This window comes from Bombus affinis, chromosome 3, assembly GCF_024516045.1.
Source record: "Bombus affinis isolate iyBomAffi1 chromosome 3, iyBomAffi1.2, whole genome shotgun sequence".
Taxonomy (NCBI): Eukaryota; Metazoa; Arthropoda; class Insecta; order Hymenoptera; family Apidae; genus Bombus; species Bombus affinis.
In genome coordinates, this window is record NC_066346.1 from 10,850,732 (window position 1) to 10,869,029 (window position 18,298).

Below are 18,298 nucleotides of genomic sequence, written 5' to 3' on the forward strand. Positions count from 1 at the left end.
AACCAATGAAATTACCTTCCACTTTTTTAAAAACAACGAAACTTTTCAACGTACCTCTCAAAAAATTTTCAGTATTATTAATATATAGTAAATACAAGAAGTATTCGCATACTACTTAATGATGTACAAGCATACTAAATTTCGTATCATTTAATAGTACTTTCATATGAATTTCACATAATATGAAAATGAAATAGGGTAGAATCTGATAAAAAAAAACCGTTTCATTCATACTCGTTGTAGCTACTGTAATCATGACAGTCGTCGTGCTTCATTACTAGATTGCAGATTTGTACGTAAATTCGTATTTTTATAAACTTAATTAAACAAACGGAATCTAAGCAGAATATTATTATAAGGATTATAGTTTGCGTATTTTACATATTCTTGCATATTATATGTATTTTTAGGATTTTAAGTTTTCTATAGATGCATAAAAATCCGCAGTCTGCTCATTGCAGTGCAAAGAAATTTCAAAATATTTTATACAACTCGTGCAATATTGTATAAAAGTTTGCCATGTTAAGTATTCAAATACATTCACGAGCCACTATATATAACGTTTGTAGCATGTTAAGAGCCCTTAATCAAGGATTCCAAAGGGGTCGTTAGTGTTTCCGTGATAAGAAACGTGTCTAAGGATGAAATCTCCCTTGGTGGATACGGTACTGCTCGATCTCCGGCGTGGCGGGTCCAGCAATGACGCGGAGATCACCGAGCGTATCCGAATTCGGCCGACTTTAATCGAGTGGGAGTCGAGCATGGTGCGTGGTGGGGAGCTTGTCTCCTTGCGGAGGGGAATTCCCCGATGCCGGTGCGGTGTGGTGACCACACCGTGTCCCTTTTTGTTGCCGCCCATTAGGCGCCACCGCGGCGTGATTCGCAACCGTGTTTCTTTATCTTCGCCGTAGCCAGGCTAGACTCTGCGAACGCGACCGACTGCACGCGTTCTTGCCTATCTTTCCACCCTGTCTCTTTTTTCTGTCCTTCTCTTCCTCCCTTTGGACAATAGCAGAGTGATTCACCGTAGGTACGATGTTTCCGATCTCTGTTAGTATATGCGCGCAGATAAGTTGCCGCGTGCCACGTTTCGAGTTCCGTCTCTCCCCACGCGTTATGATCACGTTTCGACTTTTGAATCGTAGAGAAAGATACAGATACACTTCTCTTGGGAGGATTTAGTGGCGGAGAAGAACCTTCCTTATTGGGAACTGGGATGGTTTATATGGAAATATTTTAGAGGATATTTTCGTTTCGTGTTGTTTCGAAAAGATTTATTCTTGGAGTATACTTTTCCCTCTATTGGATTATTCGAAAGGTTCGTTTTGTATTATTATAAATTTATATCAAATAATGTAATGTTTGATTCGTAATGAAAATTTGTTAATGAAACAGATTCCTTTCTTTTTTTCAGTAAGACCTCGTATGTTCAAGCAATTCTCAAAGTTAACTGGAACGTTTTCTTGTGTCTGAGAAACATTTGCAAGAAATTAATTGAACTACGTAATCGTACTCTAGAATCTAAAAGACTCGTAAAGCTACAGGTGACGAAAATTCTTCTTAAATTTTAAATCTTTCTTAACTTCCGTTACAAACTTTCCAAACAACGCAATATATAGTGATATATGGCTCCATTTTTTAAATGGTACTTGAGATCTTGGAGGGTTTATCTCGCTTATCTCGTCTCAAAGATTGATACCTTTTAAGTGTACAGTATAGTTAAACGCTTTTATCTCGAGCTATATATTAATCAGCGATGATGGAAGGAATAAACGTCTAACGAGGGTTCAACTTCTTTTTCTCCTTGGTCCGTTCCAATTGGAGGTAACCATTTTTTCCACTTGTCTTTTTACGAGTTCATTGAGCCACGTTTCAGGGTTTTATATTATGAAAAACTGGACCAGATTTTTATCTTCCGTGGACGAGATGGGGTAACTACGCGGTGTGGAATAACTGGATGGAAAAACCAGTCGACGCTTATTGTTCCAGGGATCATCGGTCAATTGTGTTTTACCAAAGATTGCGCTTTCTTCTTATCCAGATAACGCGCGGTTTTATACTACCGTCTTTCACGGATGACCGATGGCGTTGGCTCGCTTCATTGCTTTTTCGCTCGATACATCGATGAGTTCATTGCGACCGACTGAATTTTTCTATGATTCATGCTATGCCAACTAAGCTGATCATGAATTCTAAACTCGTTCAGAGAACTCTTCTCGATAAATCTAATCTATAATTTCTAACCATCGGTAGCCATATAATTGCCAATGAGATCAGAATGGAATTGGTCGGAGATCAAGTTAAAATATTAGTATTAGTAAATTCTATTTTCATAAAACCGTTTTTTGTTGAGAATTTATCATTCTTCTGTTTTGTTTTTAATTCTTATTAACGATAAGAAATTGAACTTTGGCAGGTTATCTCTCATTGTCATCAAGATATTAAGTGATAATTTTTATTAGAGTTTTGTTTTGTTTTCAATTAGTTCTTTCAATATTTGTCGTTAGAACTGAGATTATGGAAATTGGGATTACGAAAAGTTAATTTATTGTGTCTATTTTTCCTCTAGCACGGTATTGGCTATTCGTGTTTAAAGAAAAGCGAAGGGTGACTTATCGTTGTGCTACGAAATCTATGTTCTTTATCGTTTCTCCTGGAAAGCGTAAGTTTTTTCCTTTGAACTGCTCAAATTTCATCGTATCTTACAACCTTTAGCCTGGCCACCTATACAAAACGAAACGTAAACGCCAAGGTTCCACAATTTGTTAGAACGAATGGGGACTGGCTGTTGAATATATGTGTACTTGTGTACAGGCTGATTCATTCGTCTGTCTAACGAAGTTTGTATACTCGATTTTCGAGCTACGAGAAAAATTCATCTTCGCAGGCTATGTAATTTTCAGAAGAGATAATTGAAACGGATTCTTCCATCCTTACTTTGTCTCTGTTAGCCAATTCTTGATTCTTAATGGAGTTAAATTCTATAAATTCTACATCATTTAGTGACAACAAGTACAATATCTTTTCAATTTTATCGCGGTATATTAATACCTTTATTTTACTTCACTCCCCCTCAGTGTCTTCATTTTGCTTTATTCTAGTACCAAGGTCAGTACTGTCCTTCTTCCTGTACAATATGAATATTACAAAATCGCGTACCTATGAACTCAGAAAAATGTAAAAAGATTCTTCTTCAAAACTCTTCGTTTCCACGAATAATAATAAGAAATATCTTCAAACGCAATAGTAAAAATTGCCTGTGAAAAGGAAGAAGCAACGTGAAAAGATACAATTCATCAAAATTATTTATCCCAATGAACGACGATAAAGAATATCTTCGAACACGATTATAAATATTGCCTCTGTATAATAATCAACTAGCCGGTAAAATTCCATGCTGCGACGCATCCCCAATACCAAACATTCGCAAGATTTCATCCCAACGTAATATCAATCCGTACCCACAGAAACTTTCTGACGATACACATTGTCCCCCAATTCTGTTATTCCATCCATAGAAATAGCCCCGACTATAATCCCATCGAGGAATGGAAATGTCGCGTTACGTGGATCACCCTGTATATAGATATAGAGACATAGAGAAACTCGGCCGGATCTGTAAAACTGAAGGCTCGTGGACAAAAACCTGACCTCTCGAACAACTGTGCACCATGTGTGCGCCACTTGTGCGCCTCTCTTCTCCCCATTCTCTTTCCATCCAATACCAGGTCTCTCCCTTGTTCTCTCTTCGTTTCACGTTACGCTGATCTCGCTGCCATTTCTCTCCGACACGCTTCCACAAGCTTCCCGATCGCGATTAATCAGGTATATACGGCGAAAAACTGGCGTGGAATGGAATCCACACACGCGAGCATTCTTCCGTGCTCTTGCTCCTCTTCCAAGAGCAAAAGTGGGAGGCGTCGTGGTTCTTCCTGCTCGACGCACGAGAATAAGAAACAAAGACGATCTCGGGGAAAACACGATCGCCGCTTTGTACCTTTATCCTCGTTAGCCAATTAAATCGTCACATTTACCATTTCGAAATATTCAAGAGAATTGATGTTTTATCATGGGATCGTGGATGCTTACGGATACTTATATTTTTACGAATATTTGAAGGTGCAAAGATGAAGAAAATGTACCTAACGTGCAAATATCTTAATTAAATATCGAGTTTCAATTTCTGTAATTATATGCTAGTGCAGTAACTGCCAAATAAGAAGGGAAAACGTCAACTGTGAAACCATGCAAGTGAACAAACCTTTCGATCAAGGATTCCAAGAATTTGAACTAGCTTCGCGTTACGAGAAGAATTCCGTTTAACGAGAAAAGCAAAAGGGAGAAGGAAGAATCTTGAAGAAAAACGTAGAAGAAAAACCCGAGAAGAAATAAACTGAAAGAGAAGGACAGAAGAGGAAGAATAAAGCGAGAGGATAGATCTGTCTTCCTTAGCTTCACGTGTTTCTTACCTTCCAAGCGACTATATGGAAAGAATAATTAGACGTGCTTTTTACACTTCACAGCAGAACAATTTTAAACATTTTCAGTATACTGTCTATTAATCTTATATTTGATAAATAATCGATTCATCAAACTTTGCTTTTTAAGATGAAAGAGAAAAATCAACGACTCTTCATTTTTTCTCTCAAGATTCTTCTAATCTTTAAAAGCGTTCCTTCCTATTAAACATTCTCATAAAACATCGACTTAAGTCATTCGTCAAACTATTGGAATCGTTGCGTCGACATTTTTCCAATGTCCAAATTTTTCCAATTTAATGGCCGAATTCTTCTATTCATTTAATCTCCTTCAATTAAAACTCAAGATATAGCTATCTGTTATAATGTTGATGACGATACATAAGTTCCATTTCTTTAATTAATAAAAATGCTCTGTAAAATATTTCCGCGAATTTGCATAAACATTCGCAAACTAATTACACGTATATCAGCCATTCTTTGCTTCGTCGTTTCGCATTGCAATACTCGAGCTTCGTATTGTTTTACAATGAAAACACTACATCATCTTACACGGAAAGATAAAAAAGACAATCAGCGTCCCAATTATAGTATCGTCTTCTGAAATTGCAACAGTATATCCATCAATTACATGCAACATTCAACCAACCATGATTAACCATGGCTGAGAAAAGAACACGTCAGAGTCAGAATGTTGCAATCAATAATCACGACGTGAACTAATACCCCTTATCGTGACGATATAACGAAAGTTCCAAGGTTTTTAATACGCGTGCTGGATAAGTCACGGCTAGTATGTCCGAGCACGAACAAAGTTAAGCAGTCAGGCGGTATAATATAACCAGGGCAAGCGGAGCAAATATTTGTTACGTTCGAATTTCTGTTTACCCTGAGAGTGCCGCTTGCAAAATAAGATAGGCACTAGTACTGGCTACCGCAGGTTTCCCTTGAGCCAATCGACAACACGGAGGAGCTGTTTACCCTCATTGTAGGAATCCTGTCGATAAAAACGATTATATCCAGATACTAAGTAAGGCAATTCAGTTAAAACGCAAGTATATCTTTTGAAAGTTAAATAAAAGATGAATTGAGGTTTACAAGATGGAGAATAGTTTGTAGGTCATAAATAAGATACGGATTTCTATGCAATAAATGATAAATTGAACTTTATAAGATGGAGGATAGTTTGTAGATCATAAATAAGCTACGGATTTCTATGCATCTGTATAATAAGAAATTTTGAATTGCAAAATTACATAGAATACACGTGTGTGAAATACTTAATATATTAGATTGTCTCGAAGTTTCCTTCGTTTTGTAAGGAAACAATAATAACATTTCTTGTTTCACATTATTTTATTGAATTATGTTTCATCCATTTTATTCCATTGAAAGAAATGTGCGTTTGTTCTGGTGTAACAAATGGATCATACATAATTCAATGAAATAATAAGAAACAAAAAATGCCGTGCATTATTTCCTTACGAAACGGAAGAACTTTTGGGACAAGATAATAATATTCAATGGATTAAATAAACTCCTACTTGGATTCCATTTGTTTAATTAGTCCTATAAGAGATACTGATTTATATAAAAATCCGCGGTGCAGTCATAAATATTGCGTTGGATGGAACTATTTGGAAAATTGCAGTGGTATACGAAAGGCTGGTTGGGAATTTTCGCTTTGGAATTATGAAAGCTTGGAAGAAAATTGGAAGCCAAGAAAAATCCCAATATCCTTCTCGAACGGTATTTCCAATTTTTCTAATTTATATCAATGTACAAACGTCACAGTATTTCTACACTCAACTAAGAAGTCTTTTCGCCAATACTTTAGCGATTCACCTACAAAATTCTAAAATCTTAACGTTGTCACTGCTTCGGAGAGATTCTCAAGATATTTCGCTTAATTTTTAAAATAAAATTCCGACCTCCTATTTTTACTTTTTACCCCGGCAATCCATTTAAAGTATGATACAAATTTCACAGCATCTCAGGATCCGAGCAAATTCCTCTCCCTATCGCTATACTTTGAAAGCTTTAAGAAACAGGCTTACCGTAGCTACATGCAGCCGCGTGTCCAGGTTACTCTGTATAACCTGTCGGCCCATAAAGCGTGACATATTAACAACTCGACCTCGGTTCACGCCCATGGGGCAGCCGTTTTCTTGCTTTTGTTTCGACAATTCCGCGTACCAACTTCAACCCTTTACTGTACGCCTTTACAGTCGCTATACAGAGGCTTGATCGGCTTCTTAACGATACGAGATATCGAATTCGCCTGAGTTTTTGCTGTCAGAAGCAAAGACGAATCGCGATAGAAGAAGGATCGTCTCGACACCCGTATAGGGCAAAAAGTTTTCTGATGAGAACAGCGAAGAGGAAGCTGGAGGTCTTATCGATGGGAGATTTCATGTTGGGGAACGTGAGCGTAATTTAATAGTGATTGCTTGGCTTTGGAATATGATAGTTTCTCTTTTGAATGGAATTTGTTTGAAGCAACCCTTTGTAAACCTAACTCGATGATCTTCGATTTTTGCAGTAAAAACATCGCAAAAATCACGTCGGATCCCTGTTCTCCAGGTATTTTTCGGTCGAAATTTATACAACATTTTTTAATCGAAAAATAATCAAACGCATACACAATATGTACATACCAAGTAAATATTTAATGCTAATTTATCGATCTTTAAAACGAGCCTAAATATATTATACGTAATTAATTATGTAATGATATTTTTCAATAAGTCTAAACATTAATACTACCAGGAAAATTAATATCAGTCTTTTCGATCGATTTGATAATTCCAGCGTTAAGATTAACTTTATAAAAATCTTAAAAAGATTTTATTCTCTTCTCTTTTCGCGTAATATCACTTTACTCTGTTCCATTGGCTACAAAATTTTCTGTATATTACGCGTAACGCAAGTAAGTCATTCGTTGAGGAAAATTCCACTCTCAAACATTCCAAATGTTTACTTAGCTACCTGTACTTTAGGAAAGAGTCTCTGAAAAGGGAGGGAGTTTTTGATCTGCTTCGGGGCTCCTCAAACTTTCGAAGACGATAATTTTTCGCCATCCACTCGTGCGATGTTTAGCTAAATCGGATTTCGATTATCCGTTGAATGATTTTAGACGAGTAAAATTTTCCCGATAAACAGCTAAATTATTCTATACTATTTTATATCTTGATCTTGCTTTCGATCATCATTTTCGACGCAATTATGTTTCCCTAACATTAAGGAATATCTTCGCATATTTCAATTTTACGTTAAATCTCTTCTTACAGCGAAGAATCCTGTTTGCTTGCTAAAACGGGAACAAAATTGAAATATGAAAATTTGAAGACGGGTCCCTTTTTTCGACCATCCACGACCCGAGCTTTCTAACGTTAAAAGATATTTTCACAGTTCGTAGAGAATGTGACGAGATTGTTACCGCTACCTGTACGTGACCTGCCCCATTAATTTTATCTGAAACACCTTGAAACATGGCAAGAATTTTTTACTCGTTAAAACGAAAGCGAGATTGAAATTAAGAAATTCTAGGGTCGTGACAAAAATCTCAGTTAACGTAACTACGTGACCTATTGATGGACCAACCATTTGGAAATCGATGTTCTGCTCTCATCAGCACCACGTCGAGCCGAATGTTGCAGGTCAGAGTTCCTGTAACGGCAGATCGTGTTCCATGGGGAAGGTGGAGCCACAAACGTGGGACAGCACAAACGATATTCTCTCTTTCTCTTCGAGACAAAAAGTACAGAAGTGTGTGCTTGCTGGCGTAGTTTACCTATGGACTCGACGCGGCAATAACGATGTTCGCCATATGGGCGACAGCCCGGGGGTCCACAGAGAGCTGCTCACCTTCCTCTCTTTTCTCTTCTTCTCTCTCTTTGCTCGCTGCTTAGGTGCCCCTTATGCGGGCCAGATTTTATAGACTAGGTACGTATGCGCTGCTTGCAAAAGGGCCGCCGCTACCGCGAGTTCCCCTTAGGCGGAACGATTCTGCAAAAACGTGGCGGCGTCGCGAGATCGCACGCGTGACTCATCGATAAATTCGACCTAGAGTGGCACAGCTAGTTCCCACGAGGAAATCTCGCTCTCCCACCTATACCACGTGCCTCCTCTTCGGGGCACCCACTCTGCCCCCGTTTAAACGACGATTGGACCAAGGAATAGGAAATTGGTCGAGGAATCGTGTCTTTAGTTCTTTTTTTTCTAACTCGTCAAAGATCAAGAGAATAATATGAAAAAAAAATAATAATAAAATAAATATAGAAAAGTTGCGTGAGCGGTGACAGTAACAGTTTAGGAAAATTTTAAAATTGTTTTCGTGTAAAAAGTGGACGTATGATCGATGGTGATTCTTCCTTGTGGTTTTTCCTTGTATTTATTTGTAAAATTTCGTTCGCGTATCTCTTACGTTATGATTTCGCTAGCTGATTTTCGATAAGGTGGAAAAAAAAAAAAAATGAAACGAAACTCGAAAACACAGTCGCTCGGTTAATTCTTCGTTGCTAATCTCTAAGCTTTCTGTATTGAGGAATTAATATCGTTGAAACGAATTTCCCAGTACGTAGGTAATCATCAGCCACCGTTGATTTATCGTCGGCGTTTCATCGATACTTCGTCGACATATCAAAATTATCCAGGTCGCGCTCTGTTAGCTCGGACGTAGACACACGGAACCTGTTTCACGCGTGTTAATTCCGTTTTATCGGAGCCATCACGTTGACGTTTCGAAATTTCGTTTTAACAGGCAAACAAATTGGGTCGTCTGTACTTCGCTGTCCATTCACACATTCTTATACGCTCACAAACTCGAAAATTAAATTAATAAAAAAAAAAAAAAAAGGAAAGAAAGAGAAAGAGAATCAACTCATCGAAAACGTAAAAACGAACAAAAAAAAAAAAAAGTGTCTCGTTGGAAGCTTATAAATGAAAAGAAACTCAATTCCATTCACTGCGAATGGAGAGATAGAAGATGCAATAGAAGAACAGAAACAATAAAAAATTCCAAGATAAAGTAATTTAATCGTAATGATACCAGCGGAGAGTTAGAAATTGAGAAAAATCGACGAAATGATCACGTGTTGGAAATCAGTGTGTCGAGGGTAGAGGTTTTACAGTAGTTTAAAGGTGTTCGAAACGCCGGTAATTGGAAGGGCGCGTAAACGAGGTGCGAAGTGACCATAAATCTGTCCATTAGCCTCGTTACAATGGACACATCGGCCGTGTTTTATCGCGTTCGACGAAAGCCCCTTGTCGCAAAATAGATTTTTCGTCGATACGTGACGAATCGTGGCTACGCGTATCGCGATAAACCTGGATTTCCTCGTGACGCGCTGCTCTATCGCTGTTCCTCCGGTAATTTTATCGTATTTCCTCCCACATGTGGCATCTATCGATACGTCCTGCAACGCCACCGGCCGAATCATGGAACCATGGAACTCATGCAACATCGATACTGCTTCTAATTCAATCATTTATATACACAGACTCGCTGTTCATTATCGTGATTAATATTATTTCCTTTGTACCGTTGTATGTCTGCTGAATCGGCTGCGCAGCTTTAATTCATTTAATATTCCGCTAGTAGTATTACAATAGTCTGTTAAAATTATTTCAATATTGCAAATACGAATAGCTTCAACGGATTTGATGCTAAATCCGCGTTGTGTTTAAATTCTACATCCGATTAAATGTAACATATTTAATACTAAATTTACGTGCTAGTTAAATGGTATTTATAATCGATTTAGTAAAGCGAAGTTTAATAAAATTGGAAAATCATACGATTTCTTAGACGTTTATAACAAAATTTGACGGATTGAAAGACTTTTCTTTCTTTTTCTTCTTCTTGCTCCTTATATGCCTTTTCTTCGTAGTTTTATCGAACGAGAATTTGCGTGAAAATTGCAATTCTGTGTGAGAAAGGTGCAGTGTTATTGACACATCTAACATCTTTACGTCGTCTAACTGGAAAATGTAATATCGCAAGAAACCAAGATAATTCGATGTCTGTTTTACTTTTACTGTTATTCTTCCGTTGCTCCTATGTTTTTTTAATGTCCTATACTTTTGTATATCGATAAACGTAGAAGCTCATAGTTTCGTGAATCGATAATTTTGTCCGAAACGTCTTGTACAGATCTTCTGGTACAAGTTTCATTCGCGACGTGAAATGGCACGTGTCTCAGGTGCGCGACACGCAGCCCACGTTTCGCGTAATGAAATACGACCGCGTGCATGTGCATTCGCAGGCAGACTACTGTTTACAGAAATAATTTATGCTTGCACTCACGTCCAAGAGATAGATATTTGACAGATATTTCACGGGGCCGTGGTTGTATCTCAGCGAACGTTCCGATTTTTCGATCCGCCGCGTTTGTCAAATCAGCCCTGATAATAAATTGAATTATCGCTCCTATTCATCGGCAACATGCGTCCGCATAAACCATTCTTTCGACAACCAGAATTAATAGTTCTCGAACTGGTAAACGCGTACGAGAGTTTCTCTTACAATTGTTAACGAGCCACAATTTTTTACAATCTGACGTAAAAACGTATATTACAAATACTTTTACCGTGTAAAGCGATAGACGTGTCTTTTCATGGCCGAAAGCCACTCAAACTTTCGATGTTCATCAACGACAACCTAAACTCACCTTCTTGTCTACAGTGATACGAATATTTAAAATACATAGCTTGATTCTGTAAATTCCAATTTTATAGACCGTTCGCTTGTCACCATAGAATACTATAAATAAGAATATCTGAGAAATGAAAAAAGACAAATAAAAAAACAAAAAAAAAAAAAAAATGTGAGGAATTCCAATATTTACGAACTAACTGGCCCCTGTATGAAAAAACATTTCGTTGCATTTTTCAATTGCGCCATAAAATCAGCAATCCGTCGAATCGAGCGTGGCATCGAATCGGCAAACAAAAGGTTAAAGGGATTGCGGTTACGTGTTCTGGGAAGGTGCGCGCTGCAAAATGCAGCCGCGGTGTCGATGGATATTGGATATGGACGATGGGGTGGCTGCGCATCGTGCACGAGCTACGGGGTAGCAAAGCTAAGCCAGTAATGCAATAACTTGAATAGATGGCTATGCAGGCGGAAAGAACATAACCTATCCCTCCCTATCCCATACTCCTCCTGATTCACCCTGTCCCCTCCTCCACCTACCCCCAAACATCCATTTTGGTTCTTCCTCTATCCTTCATCCCCCTACGTGGTGTTTCTCTATTCCCTAAACACGTAGGTACATACGAATCGGCGCACGTAGAGCTTGGACTGTGCCAGGAGGGTGAATCCGACTGGGGTGGTTTCAACCCTGCCTCCAAAGTACCCTGAATACAGTCGGTTACGTTAAAAGGCTTTTAATATGCGCGCTCGTTCACCTATTCGGTATCGAGCTGAATCGAAATGGTCCTTTTCTCTTCTTTCTTTTAATTACCAGCCACTTTTGTCACGAGCTTGATGATCGATGAAATTGGATTTGAAGGCTTTTTACAGCGATTACGATCAGGATCTTCCTTTCGGTTTTATACGAACCGTTTGCCATTGATCAATTGACTCTGCGAAACTGGAAGCACAAGTTGTGTAAAATTTGTAAAAGCCGAATTAATCTGTTTTGGTCTGTGAATGGATTATATGGTTTGTTACGTGGATGGATTTTCGGTGTTGTCTTTTCTGTTTCTTAATTTCGTGATTTTCTAGACTCGTGATCGATGAAATCGAATATCGATTTGTTTTTTCTTTCGGTGGTCATGGCTACGATTTTTCTTCCCGTTTCACAACTTTTGTGTAAACGAGTAGATTTACTCGCGTGTATTTATATCTCGGAGAGATCAGAAGCTCCCCTATTGCGTGTAATAGTAGAACGAAGATCGTAGAATTATACGAGTGGAGATTGAATTGCTGTAGCGATTGTAATTTCTAATTACCTCAATTTCTAAGATCGTAGAATCGAACGATAAGTGAAATTCTTGCGGTAGCTGGCGACTGCATATTTCCTTTTCTCACGTGCCGCGACAGACAGAACGGAAATTGTAGAACGAGCCGATAAGTTGAAGTTAAATTCTTGCGGCGATTGCAATCTAACTTGACCATTTCGATGTCTCATATATCTTTCCATCCTACGTACGTTCTGCGCAATTTTCCGTACTTTCAAATTCTCCAGAAACGCGAAATATAAAAACCCGAAGTACAGTCTATGAATTAAATGGACCACGGTCCACAACCAAAAAACCACCGAGCGAACGAAAGAAACTTCATTGACGAGAGATTAAAACAGAAGAGAAGAAGGAAACCACGGAAGATGAAATCCGATAATCAATGATCACGGTACAGGCAAAAGTCATATTCCGACACACATTCGACCGTTTACGGTCACGTGAAATCGAAGGCGAGTCGAATGAACGAAGGAAAAAGGGGGATGGTTGGCGACGTGACTGGGGGGTTACATGGCCCAACGAGAGGGTGAAACTCGCATACAATCGCATACACGTGTATACGTATATACAGGAGACAGGCAGACAAACTGGGCATGCTCAGACGCACATATTACGGCGCACGTCAGTATTTAAACACGCTTGATGGGAAGGTGGTGCACGAGGGTGAAATCGGGATCCCATTGTGCTCAGGTGTGAGGCGTGTGCTCGCAAGAGGGGAAGGGTGGACAGAGAAGACTATGCACGAGCAAGAGAAAAGGAATGTCTGTGTGAGAAAGAGAAGGAGAGAAAATGGGGAGAAGGGTAGATTTGCACACGCGGCACGAGCCGCTTCAACAAAGGGATGGAACAGATTGGAAGCCATTCATTCATTCGGTTGCCCTGTATTTTTTCCCCGTGTTTGACTGAGAGAGCATCGTCGACCACCCTCCTGCCGCTTTTCCTCTCCCCCTTTGCTTACCCTCTCTGTCGCGTTCTCTTCGCCTACAGGTACGCTCAATTACTATTCCTTTCCCTTTCTTTCTTTCTTTCGCTTTGTCCCTTTTCTTTAACCCTTTAAGACTCGAATCACGTTACAATAGTTCTTTCTACTATAAATTTTACGATAAATACTTGTGCAGATTGTTTAAAGAATATATATTCCAATAAGGAATATTGCTAGCAATCGTTAAATGCATATGTAATTTGGTTCTATTGTAGAAGATATAAAATTTGAATAATTTACATCATTTTCGTTTCCGCTGTTTATTTTGCCTATTGATACGTTCAAATATGAAGTGTCGGATAGCTCGCGAGGTTAAAGCATTCACCAAGAGGAGTAGAAGTTGTCTAATTAAAAATTTGAGATAGCCAAGCGTCGTGCAAACATTTCGAAAGATTCGGCTTAAGATTCTGTTAACTTAGAAAGTTCATTCGCTGAAAATACTTCTGAAAGGAAGAAAACGTTTTTTATACTCGTAGCATTAATTTTCGATGAATAAGAAAACTGACAGAACGTTAAAATCGTAGTAAAATTGCAGTGTAAAATCGACGTAGCTGGGATCTAAGCGTATTACGATTGACGACGCTATTTTTATAGAAATTTCACAAAAAGGATAGAGTTGGAATCACGAAGATGATGGATGTGATTTGCAAATAGATTTTTCAGATAAATCACGTGGTAGAATTTGTGGAGAGTGAAATTTTGAGTTGAAAGTCAATGAGGTGTTTGAGAACGAGGATCCGCAAGATGGACCTCTGGCAAGAGAAGATGGGATGCGATTTAGGAGGATCGTTGGTAAACGTTTGATATATGGGATGGTTATACATCTCATGGATTTTGCGAAAAAATATGGAATTTCGAAAGAAGAATTTTTTTATACTTATATAAATACTCTTTTCTTAATCAAAACTATTTTGTTTCAAATAAAATGAATCCTCTCCCTGTTAAAAAATTATACAAGTAAATAAGATCTTTAACAGAGAGACGTTCCATTTCGACAAACCTTTTTCTCACTTTCAGCAATGTTATAAGAAATTTCATAATATATTATAAAAATCATCGAGTTTTTAAATTTTACTTCGACGTACGAATTACTTCGCTACTCGAACCTCATTTACGAGTTACTTTAAATAAACTCTTCGTAGTTACAGTTTCGTAAAACTGGAACGAGAATAGTCGAGTGAAGTTATTCACTCTGATTCGCGAAATAATGGATTTCCGCAATAGCACGACGATAAATACGCACGACAATGAGTCCTGTGCAAGTCGTCGGTCGCGGTGGATTCGGACTCACCATTGGCTCGTGTTTGACCTCACGAAAATCAATATCTGTCGGCAAACTTAAGTGCGTTCGAGGGGGCTGTACCTTTTGATATTTTGTATCCAAAGCGAATAAACCAACTCCTCGAACGTTCATATACATTCCTCGATTACTAATGCACGCTTTTCATCGGAGAGTCATCGATTGATTTATCAGTTTACCTCATCTTCATTTCCTCGAAGAATTTTTGAAGGAGAGGGTCGAGAAAAGTCACGAACAATATGGAAAAGATATTGGAAGAACTTTATCAGCAACGTACGAGCGTGTATTAAATAAGAAAATTTTGTACTTTCACATTTCTTCAGTATATTACGATATTCGATTTTTTAACTTTATTAAGTATCGGAGTCTTCTATTCTGCCTTCGAATATTTATTAAATATCGAGAGAGATCGAGGAATTTGTTGCTTTTACATTTATTAACGACGTTAGAATATTTCATTTTCCTACCTTATTGCGTATTGGTATTTTAAAACGTAAAATTTATTATTGTAGAAGGGAGGATTATATTGGAAGAATATAGGAAGAATTTTACAAAGAACGTACAGACGATAAATTACTCAAAAATTCTTCCTATTTTCACGTTTCTTTGAAGTAATACACCGTTCAAGTTCTTTTAATTTGATAATCCTTTTACCGATCAAAATTGCAAAAACGTATTAAGATTGAGATAAAAACGCAATCGTTAATTACGTTCGGCTACGCGGATAAATTAGGATCTTGACGAGAAGAGATCTGAAAGCATCTTTATGCTCGTAAATGCGATAAAAACGGAACGTGGACGTAAGATCGAGTTGCCCGGTTAAAATAAGAGAACTGATGAAAGGATGTTGTGGCCGGCGAAGGAAATCAAGTAAAAAACGATAGTGCTATCGGTAAACCGAAACTCCACTAAGGTGAGACCATTCGCATAAATAAAAATTATCAAATCGACAATCGAATGACGATATGTAACGTCCATTGATATATTAACAATTTTATTTAACAGTGCACGATCGATGTTCACGCAATTTTAGACTTTTACAAACATGATTAAACAAATGGAATTTAATAGAAATTTCTTTGATCCGTAAAATATCGTAATAAATATTCCACTTTAAATACTTCATATATTTCTGCATATTACATTTTGTAATCTTAAATTGTTTAAAAATATACAAACATCTGCGCTCTATCAACGATATATAAAATTCGCATGGTAGTGCACGTGTTAACGAAAGAGAATACTATTTATCGTGGGAGACGTGTATCTTCCGGTTTCCTTTTCTAAGGGATCGTTCAAGGTACGAGGAATGGTTGGTTGGCCGCTGATTGAACACGTCAATTCACGTTAAAAGCAGAGAATGGCCTTAGAAGAATTAACCGGCGACAGTCTCCGATAGAATCCTTCTTTATCACGGATCTAAATTCGGCCTCTTGTCGTGACTCACAATTCCCTGGATTGAAATATGTGGGTCCACGTGGTACCTGATCAAAGGTTGCACGCGCTGCTTACTTCTCACAGAGCCACCTTCAGCCGTAGGTAGAACACACGTATCGTTCTTTAACGAGCATGCGGGTTCAACGTTGGAAATTCCGCTCGATTTAACCGTAATTGTTTAATTAAAGATCCTCCTCGCCGGAGACGCTTGTAACGGTTAATTGCTGACGCGAACCGCGCGCCGCTACTTCCACCGCGTTTGAACCACAAAAATTCATCAGATACCAGTTCTCGTTTGAGCCTAATAGATTTGACGATAGGAACTATCGCTGGCTTGTTGAAATGAGAAATTTGATTGCCATGGGGTTTCTGTTGCGGATCTAGAAAGTTTTAGAATTTTTGTTTAATTTGACCACATGTTAGTGGAAATCGTTTGAAATTAAATATATATTTTGTTACTGAATAATTCGTGCAAATATGTTGTTCGTGTTATTTGTTAGTGGTTGCGTTGATTCACAATTTTTGACGGTGGATAATGTCACTTGCGAGAACACCGAACAGGGATAATAACTTTATTCCAGCAGAAGCTCGAAACGCGTGTAAATTACAGCGAAACGCGTAGCAGAGGAAGATCGTAACGATGTTCTCAATTAATGAAACTTGCTATGGCACACGAATACACGGTACCTACGTAGTGTGAAAATACTGAGAATCTGTTGCTTGTAAATTCGAATGATTTTTCCAAAACATAAGGATACAAACTTATTCTACTCCCGGTATAGTTCACAATTTTTTCAAAGAATCTTTATAAATATACAAAGATACGTTCGAATCGACTTTGTCTAAAATACAGCAAAATTTTCTTCCCGATACAGTTTATACTTTTTTATAGAAACTACAAATATAGAACGATATATTTGGGGAAGTTTTAATGACTTTTTCTAAAATCTATGGATAGAAGCTTGTTCTGCCATTCGTATTATATCTTCTACTTTTGTCACCGATAGTTCTAGCGTTAAAAGTGAACGAACACGATCATTATACGGTTTTATCGAAGGAAATTCGTACCCTGCCGTGCGAAATCGTCTCGAACGAGCGATCCGGATCCGCTCGGACTGGCAATCGGTCGTACGGGGGTGAAAATCGTGGCACGTGACCCGCGGGTACTCGCTCACAGGGGGAAGCTGGCCCTGCACCACCGGCCCTCTTCTTTTCGAGTTACCTTTACTGCATTTACTATTCTCCATTGTACATGACTACCATACGGGACCGTGCAAAGGAGGCTGCGAGAGAAATCGCGTGAGTCATCCGTGCCGAGCCGTTTCCATTGGCGTCGAACAATCCCGCGATACTTTCGTTGAAGTATCAACGAGATGTTCCTACATACAGTGAGATACACTGGCTCGCGAAAGTATTCTCACACACTTGTCGTACGAAGCTTTTACGCGCACATCGTACGTGTCAAACGAAACGTTTTGAAATTTTCATTAGCGCCGTAATTGCCATTACATTGGTAAAATTTCAGACCAATCTAATAACGCGTGTAGAAGTTACAAAATATTAATTACAAGCATATATATAGTAAAAAAAATTAGTATGCGGTATAAATAGAGATGATTTCTTAAAATATCGCGAGTCATTCGTACACATAATGAATAATTAACTGTTTGGTGATCTGTATGAAGTACATGCTTGCAATAAGTATCTTTATCTCGTTCGCAATAAATAACTTCTACATATGCTTTCAGATTCATTTCCAATTCTATCGGTATAATCACGATAGACGATCATGACGAGTCTCATAACGGTTTTAATTTGTAGCACACACGATATACGGTTGCTTATAAATTTATCATTACATTGTTCATAATTTAATTACCAATTAAAATAAAAAGGTTACACGGAAAATACTTTGAAACGGTGGTATTTCTCACTTCCAATACATCGATCCGATATTCCAGCAATTCCCAAATCCTTCGAAAAATAAAAGATGTAAGAAGAACCTTATCGATAAAGTTCAGAGACAAACTATCCTCCTATCAAACTCTCAAAACGATATCGTTACTTTCGTACACTTTCTCACATCCCACCCAAAACATGCACAGAAAAGATTCCTTGCTCCAGTGACGCTATCTG